Source organism: Panthera leo, chromosome B2, assembly GCF_018350215.1.
Source record: "Panthera leo isolate Ple1 chromosome B2, P.leo_Ple1_pat1.1, whole genome shotgun sequence".
Classification (NCBI taxonomy): Eukaryota; Metazoa; Chordata; class Mammalia; order Carnivora; family Felidae; genus Panthera; species Panthera leo.
In genome coordinates, this window is record NC_056683.1 from 6,852,968 (window position 1) to 6,874,580 (window position 21,613).

The 21,613-nt window shown below is 41.8% G+C and overlaps 1 long non-coding RNA gene across 2 annotated transcripts in view; it reads right to left on the reverse strand.

The window, feature by feature from the left end:
* Positions 1-10,839: 10,839 nt before the first annotated feature.
* The window catches only part of LOC122219511, a 75,721-nt gene continuing 64,947 nt past the window's right edge, over positions 10,840-21,613 (reverse strand). For both annotated transcript variants that reach the window (XR_006202412.1, XR_006202413.1), the window contains one exon: positions 10,840-11,697. This is a non-coding gene — a long non-coding RNA (uncharacterized LOC122219511). The remainder of the gene's footprint in view (positions 11,698-21,613) is intronic.

The following is a 21,613-nucleotide window of genomic DNA, read 5'->3' on the forward strand; positions in this document are numbered from 1 at the left end:
GCCGGTTCCATCCACACCCTCTTGGTACGAGTCAGTCACATGGCAACGTCTAACTGCCCAGGAAACAGATAAATGTGAGCTAGCGTGTACCCTGGGCAAAGAGAAAGGGGCTCGGGTATTTACCCCCACGGTCCCTGCACGCTGATCTCACAGAGAACCTAGTCTCAGATCATCCCATCCAGAAGGCAGACCAAATGCTTGGCCCTCACACAGACCTGTTCTCTAGGGCCCGGGGAGGGCAGAATTCCACCAAGCCAGTGTAGGGAAGGCTGCCGTCGTGATTGACAGAAGAACTCACCTCAGGGCGCGGTGTTTTATTAACGTGTCCCTGTTTTTGTATCTGCGAAGCACATTCCAGTCTCAGATTTCAAGGTGTTAATTCCCAGCATCTTCGTATGTTGCCTTTTCCTCTTTCTTTCTTTCTTTTTTTTTTTTTTTTTCCCTTCGCGTTTATTCATTTTTGAGAGACAGAGCCTGAGCAGGGGAGGGGCAGAGAGAGAGGGAGACACAGAATCCGAAGCAGGCTCCAAGCTCTGAGCTGTCAGTACAGAGCCCGACATTGGGCTTGAACTCATGAACCTCGAAATCATGACCTGAGCCAAAGTTGGACACTTTACCGACTGGGTCGCCCAGGCGCCCCTCCTCCTTCTTGTCTTAGTTTAAATTCATAACCCCAGAGACTTTTCTCACATTCCCCTTTCTAAAAGTTTTCCCTTTACCACATTAAACTCTAACATATTACCCTGTTTGACTTCCTTCATAGAACTTGTCTGGATATGAAATTATTATGCCTGTGACACATTTATTTTCTCTCTCTCCCACTGGGATATAATCTCCAAGATAGCATGGGCTCTCTCTGTTTCATACACTGGCAATGGCATTTCCTCAATAAATGACGGTTAGGTAAATTAATAAAATACATCCTTCTGCTTATAAAACTAGGGAAATCCCATTTCATTTTCCATGAGTGCATAAGAAAACAGAGAGCTACAAATACAGACGTTCCAATGCCTAAGAAATACCAGTGGTGTATTAATTCACAGGTACTTTTAAAAATGTTTTCTATTTAACTGTCTCACCATTAATTAATTTCATTGTAAACCAATTCAGAGAGATCTCTTTATTTTTATTTTTTATTTTTTTTAATATGAAATTTATTGTCAAATTGGTTTCTATACAACACCCAGTGCTCATCCCAACAGGTGCCCTCCTCAATGCCCATCACCCACCGTCCCCTCCCTCCCACCCCCCATCAGCCCTCAGTTTGTTCTCAGTTTTTAAGAGTCTCTTATGTTTTGGCTCCCTCCCTCTCTAACCTCTTTTTTTTTTTCTTCCCCTCCCCCACGGTCTTCTGTTAAGTTTCTCAGGATCCACATAAGAGTGAAAACATATGGTATCTGTCTTTCTCTGTATGACTTATTAGCATAACACTCTCCAGTTCCATCCACGTTGCTACAAAAGGCCATATTTCATTCTCATTGCCATGTAGTATTTCATTGTGTACCTAAACCACAATTTCTTATCCATTCTTCATTTGATGGACATTTAGGCTCTTTCCATAATTTGGCTATTGTTGAAAGCAGAGAGATCTTTTTAGAGTTCTCTGTGCTTAATAGGTCTGCTTGAGGTCAGAAAAGTACTAACGAGTAGCCATACAATTACCCAAAAACTTATACTATGGGTAATATAGGGCATAACTATAGTAAAGTTCAAAAGAATATGGAGTGAAATAAACAGTATTTGTACCTTCAGAATCAGTTCAGTAACAAATAACCAAAAAGCATGTCAATATCCATTCTATTAATCCAAAATCTATATTATAATCTTTTTTAATTTAATTTTTTTTATTTTAGAGAGAGAGAGCAAGTGAGTTGGGGAGAGGGCAGGGAGAGAGAGAGAGAGAGAGAGACTCTTATAGGCTCTACTCTCAGTATGAAGCCAGATGCAGGAGTCCATCCCAAGATGCTGGGATCATGACCTGAGCCAAAATCAAGAGTGTGACACTCAACCAAGCCACCCAGGTGCCCATGTAATATTACAATCTTTATTGCAAGGCCAACGTATCATTTTTGCCAGAAGAATTAAATGTAGGCATAAAGGTGGCAATCAGAAATATAATTAACAAAAATTTTAGACCTGAATATGCAGGAGATCACTAAGTGTCTAACTTAAGAAACAAACAGATTTTTGGGGATGGATTCGTAGACAGAATTCTTGCATTTAGGGGAAAAAAGCAAACCTCTGGTCTATTAGGTCTAGAATAAGGCTGGCCCATCGCCTTTCTGTGAAGCACAACCTAAGGCTATAGAATCTCCTCTTTCTTTAAGATCCAGGCACTTAGTGGTCCCTGGGTGGCTCAGTGGGTTAAGCATCCGCCTCCTGATTTCAGCTCAGGTCATGATCTCATGGTTCAGGGGTTCGTGCCTTGCACTGGGCTGTGTGCTGACAGTGCGGAGCTCTCTCTCCCTCTCTCTCCCTCTCTCGACCCCTCTCCCTCCCCCCCACACACACTGTCTCTCTCAAAATAAATAAATAAACTGAAAAAAAAAAAAGACAAGGGTTGAGATACCATGAAGTTAAAAAATCATGAAAAAAAAAGATCCAGGTACCTAAAAATGTATATTTCATCTAATGAACAGATAGATTGTATAAAGAGAAAACCTCTTGTATTTGAATCTAATGCCAACATCCCCCGCCCCCTCTCTCAGAATACTTGTGAATTCGGTAAATGCCTACTACAGGTTTTATACTGTCACTTTACTTATTTCATGTTTCTGCTGTTACAGGCTTGCTAATTATCCCAAGTAGCATTGGCAGGTACCTACATATTACGCAGTCCCTACAGTAAATCTTGGATTGTAGTTCCTTTGTGCTTGTGTGGCATCCACCTTATCAGCTCAGATGACTGAGTTCCGGATGAGTAACGAACGGTATGTTGCTCTGGATTTGCATCCACAAACCTGAGTACTACCAATTCCAAAGACACCAAGGGCAGCACATTCTCCCGGCTTACCATCGGCTTCCCCTCCCAGTGGGATATCTCGGCAGCTCTGCTACAGCCCTATTTTTCAAAGTCAAACACTGAATTCAGGTTCCATGAACCTGCCAACTCAATGCCTCATTGATTTTCCTTTATTGTTTCCAAATATATTGTGTAGATAAATGAGGGGTGGGTAGGATTTTTAAAGTTTGTGTAAGGATTTAGTGAAGATTAAAAAAAAAAAAACCAAATGTTTGGGTATTCATACATTGCTTATCTACTCCCTTTGGAAGCCAATGGGAAACCATCCAAGAAGGATTTTCTATCCTTGCCAACATTTCCTGCTTTAAGTTGGGTGAAAACAGCATGTGGTCCTACTTCAATACTTACATGTTTGTAATTTTGGTCATAGTCAGAAATTGCTTCAGTAAGAAATTTGGGGAAACAAACAGGTAAATCAACTCAACTTGAAATTTTGGAACACTTATGTGCTGGATGTAAATATAAGTACACTCCGCTTTGTCCAAAATGGACCATCTGACCAAAGCAAACAGAGTAAAAATAAAATGAGTGGTTCAGAAATGGCGAGTCTTGGTTTTACGATGATTGGTTTTATAAATCTGAGCGGATATTTTAGATCCTCGGTTCTTTCATTGGCTAAATTTTCATATTCTAGCTAACAAGCTTCTCAAAAAAATTTTATGCCTTATGAATATGAAATAATATTCATAAATTGGTGGTAGTTCATGACCTTCTCTGGGACAACACATGGTACGCAGAAAGATCCCAAGCAGTTCGCATTATAAATGCATACTACCTGTAAGAGGGCCATTACCTATATGAGTCAAATTCCTAAGTGCCTAAGTTGACCAAGTGATGTGATGACCCAGCATAAAAGCAAATTAGGTCCATTATATCAGAAAATAGCTCTATGTTATATCTGGTTAAACTTCTCATACAATTTGAGTTTCTTACTCCTTATTCTCCTAGATTCTGTGGCGTATCAAACGAACCCTGTGTTGTTCTACCCTTCATTTGATCACATAACTACAGGGAGTCCTCTAGTGTATACAGTATCGAAGTTATACTTAAAGGCTCAATACCAGCAACGCTCCTTCCTTAATACCTAACGGCATGACTTTACCTATGATGGTTAGGTAGGTTGTTGGTTATGTTTCTCTAAATCTCAGCCATGGGTGATTTTCAAAAGATCTTCCCAAAGGTCAATTTCATGTTATTTATTGGCCAATCCCTCCCTAATAAATGTGCTGGCAACTACTAATTACATAAAATCATGTCAAGCTAAGCTGTGGACATACATACCTCTGAACAAATACATAAAGGCTTTATATAGCCTATGCAGGAAAACATAATGGGTAGCTATAATATAATAGCTACCATTTATTGGTGTCTTTATCATATAAAAGACATACTGCTAAACATTTATAAGCATAAATTTCATTTCATTTCTCTAGTCATCCTAAGAGACAAGACCATTACCATTACTATACCTGTTTTAAACATGAATAAAACAAGATCCAGAATGGTTAAATGCCTTGCCCAAAGTCGGAGAACCTGTAAGGGATAAAATGGGGACTTGAGCTTGCTTCCAGAGACCATTTCCACCTGGCTGTGCTGTTCCCAACATCCCTCACCATGCAAAGCCAGGGATTTGGGATGGTGGTTCAACATCCTGACCACCCGCAACCGGACCCTGACTATGCCACCTTTTGTGTGTCTCTTACACAATGACTGCTTCCTGAACACTGACATTCCAGACTGACAACTCATGTTTAACAGAGCTAGACAAACCAGCAACTATGGACACAGGCCACTGCCCCCAGATTCCCTCAGTGTCCTCAGCCCTACAAAGAAGACAGGAATCAGGGCTCCTGGGTGGCTCAGTCGGTTAAGCGTCTGACTTCAGCTCAGGTCATGATCTCACACCTTGTGGGTTCGAGCCCCACGTTGGGCTCTGTGCTGAAGCTCAGAGCCTGGAACCTGCTTTGGATTCTGTCTCTCTCTCTCTCCCTCTCTCTCTCTGCACTCCCACCCCATTTGTGCTCTCTCTCTCCCTCTCTCTCAAAAATAAATGAACACGAAAAAAAAAAAAAATTCAAAGGAGACAGGAATGTGTTGGGATTGTGTGGAGATTCAGGCCATCTTTACTTTTTATCTACCTTATAAATCCCTTAGTTACTCTTCCCGAAAGTCCAGCTGTCTATGCTTTTTCACAGAATTATTCCAATAATCTCATGTCTAAACATCAAATGGTAATGTGGAAAACCATATGGATAAACTTCCAAGCAGTCACAGGAATAATTGGAAACAGTTAAGCCAGTGACTGTTTATCTTTTTAAAAATACACATTTCTGAGAATATGATACTTTAAATACGTTACTCAAAAATTGAAAGTAATTTCTACAATGAAACTGTGTGTTGATTCTGTAACATAAATTGCGTTAAGTTTTTGGACCTTAAGGGCACAGAGTAACTTATGAAGTGTGGATATGCTTTTGGTGGACTCTGCTTATGATGTTCAAAATCTTTCTTTAATTCTGGACAATGCCATGTAGGTTTCTCAAAAGCTCATTGTTTTATCTGAGAATAATGAGACTGGTAATTGTGTTTAAGATAAAATATATAAATAAACATATTATTAACAAGTTAATAATAACTCTATTATTAAGAGCTGCTAAATTCTAGATACAGCCAGTTTTTCATTATTAACTTGTTATAAGGTCAATGCCATCGAGTCAACATACTTCATTTTATTCACAGGCATGACCTGTGTTATTTGATCTGAAGGATGTAACCTTTCGCTTCCTTTAGACTCAACTTTGAAGTCGGCCAACTAATCCAAATTTACTAAGTAAAAACTCGTTGGATAATGTTTTTAGTTTTGATAGTATAAATATACTTTCTGCTTACAGTATCAATTAGTCACCAGTGGGAGGGACTTATATTAACATTATTTTGTAGGAATCCACTCAAATCACTTTCATGCTCTTTCTAATTTTAACCAGGACATGCAAAACCATTTAGGGCAAACCAAGCTGTATTGAGTTAAAATGCTAAGACTTGAGCACAAAAGTAACGATTTTTGTTTGGTCATTATTGCTCATGAATCTCATACACTCGGCAGCCTTTTAAGGAATTGGTGATACTGTCTTTCTGCGTGCTTGTCGTACCCGGAAATACACACTGCACATGTTGGATGGTGCAAAACACAAAAATGATGACATTCTATAGTTTCCTGAAAACTGTTCTTGGTTTTATGGATTTGTGTTTCACTATAAAATGTTTTTATTTATTTTCAAGACACAGAGAGAGAGAGAGAGAGAGAGCAAGCGGAGGAGGGCCAGGGGCTGGACAGGAGGTCCAACGTGGGCTCTGTGCCGACAGCAGAGAGCCTTATGTGGGGCTCAAACTGACGAACTGTGAGATCATGACCTGAGGTGAAGTCAGACACTCAACTGACTGAGCCACCCGGGCGCCCCAAGACATCCGGCTTCTAAAAGAAGATTTTGAAGACACATGAAGGCAATATCTATGGCTCTGTTATGTTCTACAAAACACCAACCCAATGCCAGAAGCAAATTCTACACTTTACAAAATTAAGCAAGAATGGACTTTCCACCAAAACGTAGTTTTTCTTAATCATTGTGTATTATTTTGCTAGGTTTTGAAATTCTATTCTATTTCTCATAGAATACCTATTTTCCAAAAAGAAGGCTCAAAGGTGAGATGAATAAGTGATCAGCATGGTGTTTTTTATGCACACCACAAGGTATACCCCATACATGATACACCTGCCACGTATGGAAGAAGGGCGAGCTATGACATCAGCAATGACAGAGTGCCACCAAGAAGGAAGTCGTCATTTTGTAGGCTCAGCTGTGGAGTATCCTCCAGAGTATCAAAAAGTCTAAGATGATACCACAGGCAGAAGTAGATCATACCCTCATACCCTAAAACTTAGGAAAAGCACAAGAATAGGGGGAAGAAATTATTTCCATTGGATTACTCTTTCTATCTCTATATGATTGAATGAGCATGGTATTCTTGCATGTATATGAACTAAGCTTCAATTTCTTCTATTCCGAAACTGAATATCCTGCCATAGAACCAAATAGAGCCAAATAATTCAGACTGGTACAAACAGGAAAGAGAATAACAAAGCTTTGGTAGATTAAACACTCCAAGTCCAGACTGATGCTTTTCTTCATGTACACACACACACACACACACACATTCCTGTGATATTGTTTCTTTCCTTTTAATCCATGCTAGATACCCATAACTCATGATGCACAGCAAGGGCTTCATCAATTACATTTCCTTTCAAACTGAAGCTAAATTTGTAAAGGGAAAAAGCTTGACAAGTTCACGGTGGGGTCCTATCTCCACTTTAAAATTGAAAGAATAATTAATAGCTAAACAACTATTGCAAAAGTTGTAAAGCCATTACGTGTACATAAGCATAAGCGTGTGTGTGTGTGTGTGTGTGAGTGTGTGTGTGTGTGTGTGTTAGTAATTGGGGATTGCTGGCCACATTAAAGGTCCATGTTCTCATAACAGGAGTTCTACCATCGAGCATCCTACTTAAAGGGTATTAAAAGACAAAACTCAATTCAAGACAAAAAAAAATAATCATTGACTTACCAACCTGGTAAGTCCTAAAGAAATCCTTCAAGAGAATTCCAATCATTGACTTACCAACCTGGTAAGTCCTAAAGACATTCTTCAGGAGAATTCCATGGAAATTTCCAAGGAAAGAGAATTTACAAAGAAAATGTTGTATTTTCTGGTGGAATCAAGGGACGTGGAAAACTGATTGTAAATGCAAATATTTATGCCAAGGGAATCTTGTTACAGCAAGGGCCCACAATTGGAACTCTACTTTTGTTGGAGGAGCAGTGAGGTGTAACCGACACGGGTGCCAGCAGCCAGACTTGTCTGAGGAGACGGTGTGTCGGGTTCAGAGTGTGGACCAAGAGACAATGGAAACTCACTCCAGGAGACAGGTCAGCAAGAACCAAGCTTGTGGTCCAGATGAAGTACCAAGCTGAAGAGGGAGAAGCTGGTCCTAAGGCAACAAGATCCATACCCAAGATACCAGAGTAAATCTACCAGGAGCAGAAGAATGCTTTTGACCTCATGGAAGCCACTGACCTGGCTCATCCAACATACTGACCATATCATCTGGTCTTCCTTTGTGTGTGTGTGTGTGTGTGTGTGTGTGTGCGTTTCTTTGAGTTTTATGTACGAGGAGAAAAGGGTGCATGTCTGTGTGTGAATATGTGTATGTGTATGTGTATGTGACACACACACACATTTGCAACCGTGGTTAAAATAATAGCCAAAGGATCATAACTACAGAACCCTACAGGGCAAGGTCTGTGGTGCATTTTTGTTTGTTTTCTGTTTTGGGTGGTTTGTTGTTTTTTTGTTTTTTGTTTTTTGTTTTTTTTGGTTTTTAATCTATTTCCTGCAACTAATGCATTTTACGTATGACAATGAATGTTTGTTTAATGAGTGAATGAGGAAGAACTTTTGTCTCCTCTGGCACACGGTACTTTGCAGTTGTATTTATCAGGGATGAACAACTGTACTTAAACACTTGATGCCCAAATAATAAAATTAAGAATGATATGTCATCAGGAAGTTGTCACTATCTCTTTAACCTTAAATCTGCTTTTTATCAAAACCTAAATAAATACCTCTGTGCACGCTACGCGGGGGAAGGGTGGAGTCCTGAGAGGGAGACACGAGAGAGGCTCGTGGGGTATCCTGCTGTTCCACATCCTGAGAGGCATGGCCACACACGCGAGTGTGATTTGTCACACTGTACACCCAAGATCTGTGCACTTGACTGCAGGTACATTACGCCTCCAGCGACAACACGATGCAAGCCAAATAAAATGTGCCATGAGGCCAGGTAGGGGAAAAACCTGCTTTTATCGAAAGACTGCACTGCAGAAATAATCTGTCTCAGCTAAAGAGGACTACTGCCGAGGAAGGTGCCTGAACAGTCATCTGGGGCAGAAAAAGGCGTCTGGTCCTGAAGCATACGCTGCATTCTGCAGCAGCACCAAAATAATGAGCACAACATATACTAGTCAATTTGCAAAACAGAAACCGGTACATTTCTCGCAACTTCAGTGACGTGACGTGGGTCCATTACGTTCCTACAAACTCACCCCGTTGGGGGGTACTCCAATGTCCTCTTCGCTGCCCGCAGGGGTGAACTGCCGGGAGACTATCCTGCTGTGGCTGAGCACAGAAGGCCTACCCTAGCCGTTAGGAAGGCCGGGCCTCTGCAACCATCCATCAGCTACGGGCCATGTTGCCTGTTCATGTTTTGTTAGTGTGCTTCCCAAAGCACTGGACTGTCCCAGTGTACTCTGGAGCCAGCGTCTGGGGGACACCTAACACCGAACGCCAGGTCTGTGTGAGAGAAGCCAGCACAGCTCCTGAGACCCCGCAGGCCTGGGGCCAGAACCCGATTCGGCACCTTCCCCTGCCACACATAGGAATGGGAAGCGATGTGTTTAGCATCCAAATGAGGCACAGAACACCAGCAGCAAAGAAAGTTGTCATTTTTTAGTTGACTTGTAAGGCACTATGAAAAAAAAACATTAAATAAACAAATACAGATTATTTTTATAATGAATGCCATCTTCTTAGACGAATAGCCAGAGAAGGGCTATGATGGCTACATGTCTAAAACTCCCAAATGGCAAAACATAATTAAAGTTAAAACTGTTGAACAAATAAACCTGTTAAATACATAATATTACCAGGCAGAATAGCTTTGTGTTTATCACTTTGCCACTGTAATTACGTTCACTGCAACTCTTCATGCATATATTAATACCTCGCTAACATTATGGAAGCTAAAACATAAATTGCAGAGCACTGAGTGTAGTTTCAAACAGAAAGAGCACGGTAAAAACTCTTGTTATTAAAAAAGAAAAATAAAAAGGACCTTTGGATTTAATGTTACTACTAATTGCTTTCCTGAGAAGTAAAAGATTCTTCTAACTACATGGGTACTGGTCTCAAATGAAAAATCGTTATGTACCTCTACATGGGTGTCTGGTTAGCAAAGTCTTAAAATTAGGTGTCGCAGGTCTCCTTGAGCATGAAGCAAAAAAGAAATGGTTCAGTTTAACCTGAAGGAGAAAACACCAGGAAGTGAACCTAGGTTGTTATTCCCACGTAAACAGAAGACAAATATTTTTAAGTAATTTTAACTAATTTCCAAAGATTATGGGTAAACCATAATTGCATAGATGTGGGTTCAAGTGGGTGTGTTAGTTATTAGGAACCGGGAGAGGTCAGGAAATTAATTCCCCCGGGGTGAAACTCTGTCTCCAAAAATAAGCAAGAAGAGACTTTGAAATGATTTCTGAAGGCCTGACAAAATCAGTGCCAAAGGTTGCAGGGGGAAAAAGAAAAAAAGAAAGAAAAAACGATTACTTGCAATAAAGAGCAAAAGGAGGAGGGGGAGGGAGAGGGGGGTTTGCGAAGGAGAAGGAAGACCAGAGAGTCTATAAGTACAGAGCACATCAGGAACCTTTACTGCCTGGGTCCATAAAACACTGTTAATACCACCACCAAGTTACAGAAACAGGGACTGAAAATTTTTAATAAAAATCACAAGCCTTTATTTTATTTATGTACGTATTTATTTTCATTTTCAAGAGAGCATGTGAGCAGGAGTCGGGGTGGGGGGGAGAGGGGCAGAGGATAAGAGAGAGAGACTCTCAAGAGGGCTCCACACTCGGCATGGAGCCCAACACAGGGCTTGATCCCACAACCCTGGGGATCATGACCTGAGGTGAAGTCAAGAGTCTGACACTCAACCGACTGAGCCACCCAGGTGCTCCTCCTTCAGTTTTTTAAAATAAATACCACGGAATGACAATCTCGGTTGCCATACCTTTTTGGTCCATCACATAGTGACTACAAAACTGCCCTGACACGTCCAATTTAATGGCCATCGTGCTTGTGGTTTTAGAGTGGCGTTCCGTTTCCTCGCATTTGGATTTTAATCCCATCAATCATTCGAGTCAGACCCCTGAACACCTACCGATTCTTAGAACTCGAATTACTCCCATTTTGAGATGGATTAAAACTTAAATCATGCTGAAGGACATGGCCCAACCAGTTAATGTATATATATGGGGGTGGGAGGTTGCAAATCTGGATGATCTCAAAATGGAAACTATTGTATAGCGACTGGACCCCACGCCCCGCGTGTCTGCACACATCCACGGCACCGACTCGATCTCTCTTGAGACAGTCACCGTGAGCAGCGACAGATCGCTGTTTGCTCAAGCCCTGGACAAAGCCTGAGATTTTCCCTGTGACTGGAAAGGGCCCTGAGTGCCATTCTAGCCCCTTGCCGCCCCCCTGGTCTTCACCACTCCATTGTGCTGCAGCAATAAGGAGGCGGTTCACATTCCCAAATCCTTAAAGCTATTTTACCCCCGAGCTTCTGTACACATGGTCCCCTGTTGATGGAGGTAGGCTTGCTTGCTTCTTAAACTTGCCATCTTCGCCTGCATTTTTTGTCCCTTCACCCCTCCCGTGAAAGATCACCTCATCCAGGAAGTCTTTGATGATGATGACGAAGCCCGTACAGACATCTTCGTTGGGGTCTTCAACAGGTAATCTCTAGTCTGCTGTGTCTTCCATGGGATCACCAGCTATTTAAAGAAAGGGACCTGTGTTACTAAACTTCAAAGCCCCAGGACCTATCATAGTTCCCGAGGCATAGTTGCGATTCGCTCATTCAAGCAAGTTGAATGACTAAGAGAAATCAACAAAAGCCAAAATAGAGAGGAGGAGAAAGGAAGGACCAAATGAACAGCAGTGACATTTTTAACTTTCACACGGCTCTGTACTTGTGCTGGTCGGCTCATAGATAGCCCTGTAAAATATTTTTCCAAAATCTCTTATGACACATATTTCCCACTTGGTAGATGGACGTTCTTCTGCTTGTTATGAGGACACTGCAACTCAGAAAGATGTTAAAGACTTGCCTAAATGCAAGCAGATGGCTGATGGCAGGGTTGGAGCTACACCTTCTAAGACTCAGTCAGCTTCCTTCCACTTGGCTGCCGTGTGTTATGTGCTGCAGCAGAGGTACATCAGGACGAAGGAAGGGGTGACAGGAAAGAAGCTTCCCCAGAACAACTCTTTGGACACAAAACCTTTCATGTAATAAATGTAGGGAGAAAACATCGCTTTGTGGTTTGAGCACATGCAACCTCAGAACAAAATTAGACATCCTTGCTAATTTCCTTGGAGGCCCAATTTTCAGGGAGGAGCAGGTAGAGATATAGAAGCCTTGGTTGGGGTACCAGGGTTCCACATAACAGCTCCAATAGAGCAGCACTGAGTGAGAGCCATAGCCAGCTGTGGGATCCCTGGGAGAACTGCAGGGTGCGGAACCTGGCAACAGAATGGGTATAACTTTATCAGCAAAGAATGAGTTCAGGCATGGAACAAAAATCCGGGCCAGATCACTTGGCTGCTGTCACAGGGAGGTCCTGTGAACTCAGGCTGTCATTGAAAAGACATGGTTTGAAGTCGTTCCAAGGCATTGGCATTGTCCGGTGAGCCATATCCACAGAGGTAAGGCTGGAAAGGCCTGTGAGATCATCTGGTGCAGAGAGCCTCAAGTATTTCCAATTATTCTTTAAGCATATGACCCAACCCCCCAGCTCTCTTTAAAATGGTGCTAAACTCTCAACAATAGCCAAATTATGGAAAGAGCCTAAATGTCCATCAACTGATGAATGGATAAAGAAATTGTGGTTTATATACACAATGGAATACTATGTGGCAATGAGAAAAAATGAAATATGGCCTTTTGTAGCAACGTGGATGGAACTGGAGAGTGTGATGCTAAGTGAAATAAGCCATACAGAGAAAGACAGATACCATATGGTTTCACTCTTATGTGGATCCTGAGAAACGTAACAGAAACCCATGGGGGAGGGGAAGGAAAAAAAAAAAAAAAAAGAGGTTAGAGTGGGAGAGAGCCAAAGCATAAGAGACTGTTAAAAACTGAGAACAAACTGAGGGTTGATGGGGGGTGGGAGGGAGGGCAGGGTGGGTGATGGGTATTGAGGAGGGCACCTTTTGGGATGAGCACTGGGTGTTGTATGGAAACCAATTTGACAGTAAATTTCATATATTAAAAACTAAAAAAATAAAAAAATAAAAAAAATAAATAAATAAAATGGTGCTAAAACCCAGTGATTCGGTGACCATGTTTTTCTCTCCACAGGAAACCCCTTGGACAAAACTTCTGTTTCCCACTCGTTTTAGAGGAAATATCCAAGTGGGATATGGGGCCTCCTGATCCTGAAAGAGCTACTTAAACTCAAACAGTTCTATGGGATATGCACAGACGCCCAGCATTGACCTTGGATGTAAGCACTGACTTTACAAGGCGACACTGTACCCATGTTTGTTCCCTAATGAACACAAGAAGTTTTGCTGGAGGAACCTGCATGAGAATGAGACTTCAGGAATCTACCTCCGATCTGCAGCTAACTGACACTGGCCATCCTCTTTTATCAGTCTGGGCCCCCCAAATCTCATCCTTCAACCCACATTCTATGTGGTTCTATGACATTCTATAGCACTAGACTGTTGAGACTTTGATGTATATACAAGCCTGAGATATTTACTTAAAAGATCGCTCAGAGAGGCACTGGAGGAAACAGGTGGAATCAGACAACTGTGAGAAACAGAGCTCTCAGGGGACCAAAAACAAATCCTTGGAGACCCCTTATCATAATGAATGAACGAATGGGTGGATGGATGAATCAGAATTTTTCTGCTATTGCTGTGTTTAGGCCTGTAAACATTTTATCACCTGACTGTAAACCTCCCTTGAAATACAGTCAGCATCGATTCCAGCCAAGGATAGTGTCTTATCAGGCTGTTACATCCAATATTAACATCATCTTGGTATCTTTAGTGACATAGAAATATCACTCTTCAGAATATGAATTAGAAGTATTTAATTTTTTTTTTAATTTTTAATTTTTTAAATTATAATTTATTGTCCAAATTGGCTAACATACACTCTGTGAAGTGTGCTCTTGGTTTTGGGGGTAGATTCCCATGGTTTACCGCTTCCATACAACACCCAATGCTCATCCTAACAGGTGCCCTACTCAATGCCCATCACCCATTTTCCCCTCTCTCCCAACCCCCATCAACCCTCAGTTTGTCCTCTGTATTTAAGAGTCTCTTGTGGTTTGCCTCCCTCCCTCCCTGTTTGCAGCTATTTATTCCCCTTCCCTTCCCCCATGGTCTTCTGTTAAGTTTCTCAAGATCTACATATGAGTGAAAACATATGATATGTCTTTCCCTGACTTAAAGATTTAAAAATAGAACTATCCTGTGACCAGGCAATAGCACTACTAGGAATTTATCCAAAGGATACAGGAGTGCACATGTATCCCATATGCATAGGGGCACAGGTACCCCCATGTTTATAGCAGTGCTTTCAACGATAGCCAAATTATGGGAAGAGCCCAAATGTCCATCAACTGATGAATGGATAAAGAAATTGGGGTTTATATACACAATGGAATACTACTTGGAGATGAGAAAGAATGAAATCAAGCCATTTGCAGCAATGTGGATGGAACTGGAAGGCATTATGCTAAGTGAAGTAAGTCAGGCAGAGAAATGTTTAAATTATGGGGCACCTGGGTGGCTCAGTCGGTTCAGTGTCTGAGTCTTGATTTCAGCTCAGGTCACGATCTAATGGTTTGTGAGATCAAGCCCTACATCAAGCTCTGTGCTGGCAGTGCAGAGCCTGCTTGGGATTCTCTCTCTCCCTCTCTCTCTGCCCCTCCCCTGCTCTCTCTCTCTCTCTGCCTGTCCCTGGCGCTCTCTCTCTCTCTCTCTGAAAGTAAACTTTAAAAAAATGCTTAAATTCTCTTATCCCTTAATCTTTTTTTTTTCTAATTGAGATTCATTAAATTAAATCCATGTTGTTTTGTCCTGCTACATACCCACAATACCCAAAGAGCTGAAGAAATTTCTTACTTGCTTGTTTCCAAGGTCCCAATGCTAAACCCTGGCAAAATGCTGTTAGCTATTTGGAGACTGTATGCTAGACAAATCTTGCAAATAAATGAATAAATAATATATGAATGCCCTGGGTCCTTCGTTCACCAGATTTATACAGCACAAAACTGATAGGGAAGACTGACAGCAACTTTAAAATATGTAAATACCTAAATTAGACAATTCAGGCACAAAAATATATTGTAGCTTGGTACTTACATAAATTTATGTTTTATGCTTTTCTGTTGTATAAGTTAATATATTTCTTGGTTTCTACATGCTCGTATCTCCAACAATACCTTGTCTTTAAAGTATTGCACAAAATATCAAGAAAGCATTAATCTATAAAGTTTAACTACTGTGTTTGTTTTTATCAACCACCCCAAAGCAGAGTTTCTCTTCATAATGAGGCATTTCCTAACAGCTTGACAGAGTATTTTTAAATCAGCATTGACAAGCTTACTCTGAGCCTAACCATTCCCGAACGCATGTGTGCCTATCTCCATACACACTGTGGACACCACTGTGAGCTCTGGGTGGAATGCTTTAAATTTCCTCTTGTTCAATATCAATGGCCTGAGCTGCTGAAAATTTTTCTTAAGCTCTCAAAACAGAGTTAGTGTTGATTTCTGGGGTTGGCACGATCTATTTTCTCGCTTAATGCGAAGGAACAAATCTTTGTTTAGCTCCAAAATGGATGATTTTCCAGCCACATTGTTGCATTTGGAAAGAGAGTTCTGGAAATCATTGCTTGCTGTATTTGTAACTTGCTTTGTATTTTTAGGGCATTATTATTATTATTATTATTATTATTATTATTATTATTATTCAGTGCAGCTTTAGAATTAAAATGTGGATAGTCACTCCTGCTTTTCCCAAGATAAATGTAAAAATTTCTCCCTTGGTCACCGAACCAGTTTTTCCTTTATGCGGGCAATCAACCAAGGGTCAGGTTTACAATGGTGGGGCAAGCGTTCGACTAATGAAAACCATGGAACTTTCTAGTCGCTTAGGTTTGAGGAGTTTGTGCAATTGTTCCAAGACCTATTGGCTCTAATTTCCCCGGCCCTCTCTTTCTGCCTCCTTTTCGATAGCAAGAGATGATCTGTTTCAATTTTCTCAACTTCTCTGGAAATCATAGAGGTGATACCATTGGCTTTTCTCTGCCCTCAAAAAAAGTCCAAGTTGAAAGTACTTCGCTGCATATTTTTGGGATAAAAAGCATTAGGTACCGGTATTTCCTAGCAAGAGTTGGTCTAACTTATATGTTGAACGACATTTCTTTGGATGGCTTATGAATTTTCATTTGCTTCTCACTGTATCTGATGATCATTCAGTTTCCTCCTCTTTTCCTTTATCTTCAGTGTCCCTTCTACACCTGCTGGACTACATCCCTGCCCCACATCTCTTTAGGCGAGCTGGGGATTTAGGTAGTCAGTGTAAAATATGGGAGATTTCTCTCATCTAAAATTGTTATTTACATGTATTATGTTAGAGTCAGTCCTGCAGTGACCTCTGCAGAGGACAATTCACCAGTCTGTGCAAGAGCAAGTAAAATCAGAGCCACTGCATGAAATGAGGAAGTGTATAAAGAAATGCACAGAGAAAATGGAAGGAATCCAACGGTAAATGTGCCAACAATGAAAATGCATAAACAGTTACCACAGGTGAAGAGCAATGAAGCAGAAATGGCTTTGTTTTTGTAACTGTGTTTCAGATTTAATTGAATCAAAATAACATATAGGATAGATTCCTTGCCCGGGGCTCACAATTTCAATTCATCACCCTGGTGGTGGGGGCCGAGGATGGAAAAGAGGAGGGAGACACAAAGGCCCAAACAAACAGGGTCCAAAGGTGGGGGAGGGGACATTGAAGGCAGTCATTGAGGGGGGTTCACACGGAATATTCCATTTGTGCCTTCTCCATTCAGGTGGGCTTTTACAATTCCTATCATCCAATGAGATCTGTTGGCTTTTCCCTTTAGCCTCACACTCTGTGTTCCGCTTTACTTGTAGCTTACTGAGTGTGCATTCTGTGTTGATTAATTATGTTTATGGACAAGGCTGTGAAGGCCTGTCAGAATTCCACTTAGGTTGCTTGTCATGGGCTCATCAACACCTGGCAGGTCTGTTCTTCTATCCTCTGGTGTGATCCAGGCAGATCTTTGATGCAGAGGGACAGGCTCCATGTCAATAACCAGGACCCAAGGTAAACCCAGGGGTGTCATTGTGGTGTGATTTGTAGATAGCGGGGTATGGGAAAGGAGAACGTCAATTAAGTCCAATACAAGTGTGCTGTGTGTACGTATTCCTAGTGCAGGTTATAATTCCCAGGGCTTTTAGATTGTGAATAATTGACATCCCTGTAAGGTGGATCACTATAATTGTCCCCATTTCACTGAGGAGGAAATTGTCCTGCACTCCGGAAAAGCTCATTTACGCTCTGTGTATCTTTGCTGCGTACCCAGGCACTTCCCAGGGGTGCTGTGAGGACCAATTACTAATTATCTGGAAGAGCTCTTGTGCTCTGATGAGATCCTTTAGAATGTAGGTCTCTGTGAAACGCTGGTGATACCTTGCTCGTGTTTTCTATAACAGCTGGCATCAGGCCAGGCACCTTTGGTCATCTCATCAGCACTGTCGGAACTAGACGGAGAGAGGAGAGAGAGGATCTTAAAGAGAAAGTCGCAGGAGAGACGGTGCTCCACCCAGCCATGATTCAAACGTCAAGACTGTATCAGTAGAGAAACTAACCCTATGTGACCCTCCCATTAAAATGATAAAAAAAAAAAAAAAAAGAAAGTTGGGAAATTGTAGAGTTGGAAGGGTCCCGATGGCTACCAGGTGCTAAACCAGCAACGATAAAGACTTGGTACGACATCCACGTGGAAGTGAACTTGGAACGCCACATTGCAATAGCTGATGAAAACAACGTAAGCGACTCGAAGGAAGAATCGTGATAGAGGTAAATTCAGTGCCCTGGGACGCTTGGGTTAATTAGGAATTCCAAGAAAAGAGTTTTGACCAAAGTCGCAACAAGAAGTGATAATGGACCAAATCCTCGGATTGTCGTATGTCGGCCGGTGCCATGGTGGTTATGAGCAGGTGTTCCAGAACCAGCAGGCCCTGTTGACACAACCACGTGCCTCTAGGTACCAACTTAATTTCTCCGAGTCTCAGTTTTTTCTCATCGGTAAGACGGGATAAGTAATGGTTTGTACCCAATGAGGATCTGGGGGAGAGCAAATGAGGGGATACTTGTCAAAACGTGGGAAGAGAGACTGACACACAATCAATTATCAACAAATCCGCCGTTTCGTTGTAGCCGTGGTGTCACTCCTGGCCCAAAGTAGGTGCTCCACAGTATTTACTGAATGAATGCAAGATTAATCTTTTCCGTAGGTCATTTCTCTGCTTTGGTGTAGTAGCACTGGAGAGTGAATGAGGGAAATAGACATTTTAGAGATGCGCTGGTGTCCTATGAGTAAGGACAAAACCAAAAGACAGCAAACAACTTTTCTTCTTACAATGGCATTAGCTCCTTCATTCACTTCCCAATGGCTAGCCTTCTTTGAAGTATGTTCTGTCATTCATTCTCCATTTGTTCTTCCACCATTGGCCCCCTTCACAGACTGTATTTTCTCTCTCTCAGCATCTTTTGCGACATTCCCTGTCTCTGGGTTTTGTCCTGTATTTCTAACTGCTCCTGGTACTCAACCCCTTCAGAGGTGACCACTGATGTTATTGGTGCCCAGGAGTCTGCCTGCTCCTTGCTCCTTGAATCCACCCTTCAGAGGGGCCCCTGGACTCTCCAGTCTCATGCCCTACCAACCCTTCCCTCCCACATGTGACCTGAACTTCTCCTCATTCCATGAGCCACCCTGAGAATTACCCTCTCATCTTTCCATTGGTCTTATTTCTGGTCACCCTTCAGCTTCAGGGTGGGCTTCTCTGACTTTCGCACAACCGAGTCCCTCTTGCAAGAATTTCCTCCGTAACAATACTCAGCCTGTTTGCTTTCAATGACTTGTAAGTGTCTGTTTCCCCTGCAGAGTCCCCACTGGTGTCCTGGTGCACTCTGTTCTATGCAGATGTTCAGAGCAGAAGAGGTGAAGAGGCAGAGAGACGTCTTCTACACTCCGTGATCCCAGGAGTGGGGCAGCTCTGCCCAGAGGCCACGTCTTTCTCTAATGCGCACAAAGAGAACTTTTACACTAAGGGAAGCCCGATCCTCTAATAACTTGAAAGTTTAATGAAGAAGAAACGGTGTCTTTGTTCACCACTGAATTCTCAGCTCCTATCACAGTGCCTGGAATCTCTCAACTAATAATTGTTAGATAAATTCTATCCATTACTATGTTCTAAAACTGTACCGTCCTCATGGCAGTCCCTGACCCACATTGTGGCTTCTGAGCCCCAGAAATGTGGCTTGAGGTTGCTCAGCATAACGTACACACTGAGTTTCAGACTTAGCAAAAAAAAAAAAAAAAAAAAAAAATCAGTGTGTCTTGTTAATAATTTTGTATTGATTACATTGATCCAAAATAACATTTTAGAGTTATTGTCTTAAATCAAAGGTATAATTAAGATTAATGTCACCTATTTCGTTACATTTTTTTTTCTTTCGAGTGGCTACTACAGATTTTGCATTTGAAGCTTCCATTAGGCTAATGTTGGACAGCATCATTCCAGACTTCCTTCTGAGATGCTGTTCTGTATTGAAGCCTTCACTAAACATGTCCAGCTGATGTCCATGGCCACCTTCCAATGCAACAAAGCTGATCAATTTCCCGATAACTTGTTCCTCCTCCTCGGGTGTCGATGGCCACAATTCACCCAGTCACCTAAGCCAGAACATTGGCATATCTCGCAACTCATTTTTTCCCCATAAAATGACTCTTTTCCTTCAATTTGCCCTTTTCCTTGTCTACCCTTTGTCATGCTATGAAAAGGGCCACCAGACTCTCCATTGTAAACCATGTAACGACTCCCCATCAGCACCATATAAAACACCCTTTTTGGCAAAGCATGTATGAAACAGCCTTTCATTATGATCAGGTTGCTGTCTTCCACCCCAGTCTGTCCATTCTCTATTGTCTCACTAACCCTCTCTGCTTCGTGCTACTAAAAAGAGCAACTTACAGAGTATGTTTCAAAAACATATCCTCACCACACCTTATCATTCCCGTTTTACAGATGAAGAAACGGAAGCAGACAGGTTAAATAATCTGTTGAGCATTTCACCTAACCAGGTGACAGAACCGGTACTCGAACCCAGACCATCTGACAGCATGTCTGTCCTCAGCCAATGTGTTCAATTCCCTTCCACAGTAATGAAGCCCTTGCTGTTCTCTGAGTGCATCAACGCTTGTCATCCCTTTGTATCTTTGCAAGTGTTGCTCTCTATGCTTGGGAATGTCTACCAGCCCGTCATCACCTCATTGACAAGGACATCTACGTGGAAAGTTATCAGCCCTTACCAGGAATGTTTAGTACTTTTCCTTCATGCTCTCCTAGCACTTAAAATACATAAATATTAAGTGTCTTGCTCACTGGGATGATGTATCTTTTCTGTCTTAGTTTTCTAGTATCAAGCACAGCACCTGACACATGATTGGTTCCTAGTGTACTTCTATTGGGTTTGGGACTGCACGCGGTGGCTGGAGGGCCACTGCTTTGAACAGAATATTGTTGGCTGGAAGGTGGTGAGGTTGCTGACTGAGTCGACCTTGTCTGGACTCTTGAGATTTCCAATTACAGTTTGAGAAAGTTGAGAAACACTGGACCGGACAAGATTGCAATTCATCCTAGTCCATCTCTTCGTGCAGAGGTTTTCATTCACGGGACCATTTTTGACAAAGAGTCATAGAATTCCATGATGGTGTTACAGCAGAGACAATTTAATAGCCAAAGCTCTAACTGCACAAAGAAGTAAACTGAGACTGCAAAGTTTAAATAACTCGCCCACAATGATGCTATTAGAGCCCCCAAATTCTTGCCTTGGAAGGTACCCATAGTCCCTGGCTCTTTCTCATGGACACATAAGTACCAGGATGATTTTACACACACGCGTGCGTGTGCGTGTGCGCACACACATGTGCGCGTGCGCACACACACACACACACACACACACACACACCACTGCTAATGACGTATTAAAATAATGCATGTTTTCTTACCTAAAACCCAGAGTCATTTGTGGGAATAATCAGGGCTAATAGAAATTCGGTGATTTAACCCAAATATCTCCTCACTTACCTGTATACTTTACAAAGAAATGCACTATTTCTCTTTCCCCAGGACGGGGAAAATTATCCAGCCAACACTTTTCAGACCAGTCAGTCGAAGAAATCAAGTTTCCTCCATTTTGCTGACTTACTTTTTGTCAGTCTTTACTACTTTCATAATTATCACCATAATAGCTGCTAACATTTCTGTAATAATCATTCTCTATCATGACTTCTGCAAATGTTTGCCACGCCGTGCCCCAGTCAATGCATACAGCAACTCTACGGGGTTAGATCAG